This window comes from Podarcis bocagei, assembly GCF_964188305.1.
Source record: "Podarcis bocagei genome assembly, chromosome: 10".
NCBI lineage: Eukaryota > Metazoa > Chordata > Lepidosauria > Squamata > Lacertidae > Podarcis > Podarcis bocagei.
Window position 1 is genome coordinate 16,406,089 of NC_138135.1, and position 273 is coordinate 16,406,361.

A 273-nucleotide genomic window follows, 5' to 3' on the forward strand; every position below is an offset into this window, starting at 1 on the left:
GTGAGTTCTGGAACTTCTTTTTCTGGGAAAATAGCACTGGATATCTGGATAGCCATTGCGACAACAGAATGCTAAACAGGACATTGGTTTTATCCAGCAGGGACAGTCTTATGCACACAGATGCGCTCTCTCTCGCTCTCTCTCTCTCTCTCTCTCTCTCTCACACACACACACACACACACAAGCTCCTCTCCAAATTTTAGTTGACGGGATTCCCCCCACCCCCAACCTCGTGTTATTATCAAACATAGAAAGTAATGACAACAAATGCTA